Source organism: Callorhinus ursinus, unplaced genomic scaffold (assembly GCF_003265705.2).
Source record: "Callorhinus ursinus isolate GAN/ISIS: 27379988/994484 unplaced genomic scaffold, GSC_fseal_2.0 scaffold5, whole genome shotgun sequence".
Lineage (NCBI taxonomy): Eukaryota > Metazoa > Chordata > Mammalia > Carnivora > Otariidae > Callorhinus > Callorhinus ursinus.
Genome location: NW_027397067.1, coordinates 50,243,368 through 50,245,874, shown reverse-complemented (window position 1 = coordinate 50,245,874; position 2,507 = coordinate 50,243,368).

The following is a 2,507-nucleotide window of genomic DNA, read 5'->3' as shown; positions in this document are numbered from 1 at the left end:
CTCATAGAGTTAATGTGAGAATAAGTTGAGTCATGTACATGGAACACACTCAGAAACACACCAAATGCATAGTAAGCACTCAACAAATGTTTACTACTTTTATAACTATTATCTTTTGGTAGATATAAAGAGCAGAGGTCCCAAATCCCTGAATAAAACTTTTTTTTAAACATAATGTTTTCAGAGTCAAATTATCAATGGAACGGGCTCTAATAAGCACATATCAGATGACACCCCACTTTCAGTTATCATTTGATGGTCTCTTCTATTTCATACTCACATACATATAAAGAAAATCTAGCCTCTGGTATCTCTCTCTGTTCTTTACCATAATTTCCTGCATCCCAAACTACAATCATGGGTAAACTTTTTTTTTGTTTTTAAGAGAGAGAGAGAAAGCACACAAAAGAGCACAAGCAGAGGGGGAGAGGCAGAGAGAATCCCAAGCAGGGTCCATGCCCAGCCCAGCATGGAGCCCTCCCCTGGGCTTGATCTCACCACCCTGAGATCATGACCTCAGATGAAATCAAGAGTCTGACGCTTAACTGACTGAGCCACCCGGGCGCCCCATGGGTAATTTTTTTAATGTATCACTTCTCTAAAGATAAATGTCAAACTTGTTTAAAAGTGTGTGATTTTTTCCATTCCGGGCTTCTCATCTAACTTGATATTTATTCATTTGACTCTCGCAAATCATTAATAATATACCAACACCGAGCCTTTATTAAGTGGCCGTTATGTGTCAAGCTCTGTCCTGGGCATTTGGGAACAGAGGCTCTCTAATCTTTCCTACTGCCCCGTGAAGTATCACTATTGTCACTTTACATAGGAGAACAAAGAGGTAAAGAGAAGTTAAATAACTTTCTCAATGTCACATAGTAAAAAAATGTTGGGATCTCTGAGACCACAGCCCAGATGGCTTCCCTCTCACACTGTCTTCCACAAACAGAACACAGGAACCATGGCTGGCTCCTTATGGGTTCTCAGAATGTTCCTGAGGCCTGGGCAATGGGAAGATAAACCTGATGGGCAGCAAACAGCTTCTTTAACGCCTATGTTTTCCTGATGTTTGCTTTCAATATGAAATGGATAGAAATGAATTACATTTATGATTCCTATCTGAGGAAGCACTGAAACTTAGGACTCCTTATAGTAGTTCTTAATGAAGGAGAGGTGAGCAGACGCTAAACCCAAATGATGCTACAGCTGATGAAGATCTCGCAAAGCATAATCCGAGAGTGAAAATGAAGTAAAAGGCAAGACAATGTCCCATATAACCTGCTTCATTTTGTTCTAGCTGTTACATCTGTTCAAATCTTTTAGTTTAACTCTTTCTTTATAATAATATACATATTGAGTGCTTACACCCGTGTCCCACATGGGACTAAAAAATTTACATTTTTTTATCATTGATCTTCCACAATATCTTAGTAAAGAAGATATTACTATTCCAGTTTCACCAATAAAGAAACACCACATAAAAGAAACTTGCCTAACAACGCATATCTACTAAAAGGAAGAGACTGGATTCAATTCTAATCATCTGACCACTAGGTTGTATTGAGTATAAATATTGCACATTCTTTTTATTACCATTTGCCATTTAAATCAAAATAATGTGCACTTTGAACAAGATACCCTACCTCTTTCGGCTGAAGGGCTACTGAAGACCATCTAAAACATTCCCTGTGAAAAGAAACAACTGCCACATGTTTTAGGCCGGCTAGAAAACCAGGTGGAAGTCACAGCTTGGCATTCTAGCTTTGAAAGGCCAAATTCAACTAAATAAAACCTTCACTTTGTATATGTGTGTGGAAGTGATTAGTCATTTAATACTGGAAGCTCTACCTGGAACACATTTCTTAATACATTTTTTTTCACATGCATGATGTCTTTCCACAATTTATTGCCACATTTTATTAAACTCTTGTTACCTAGCGTGTAATTGGAATCATCACTGATACATGAAACACAAGTATACAAATCTGAAACAGAGTGGAGGCAGGTCAAAGAAATAACAGCAGAGCTAAATTTTTTTAAATGGGGGGAAATACATAGACTATAGTGTTACAAGTCCCTGCACTCTTCACCAGCTCAGAGCAATTGCTCCCAGCAAAATCACCTTATACCCTCCCCGCAAACTTGATTCTCTGTGAATAAGAAGTGATGGGGTAAAACATTAAAAAACAGACTGAAAACTACACGAGTAAGAAAATGGGCAAATTACCACAACAGATGCTTTTACATGTTTTGACCCTTCAAAAATAGAAATTTTACCAGAGTCATAGAAATTTAACTTCACCTTCTACCTCATGAGGATATTCTGGTTTCTGTCAATGTTCTGGAACCAGATTTCATAAGCTCCAGGTTGTACGTTTGCTCTGAAATATGATCGTGTCTATCTCGGTCAAACTTCCTTTCCACGATCCTAGAGCAGTGCTCGGCACGGTGTAAGACAAAAGATGTTTTATGAATGAAACAGCAGATAAATAGTAAAGCTGGAAGTG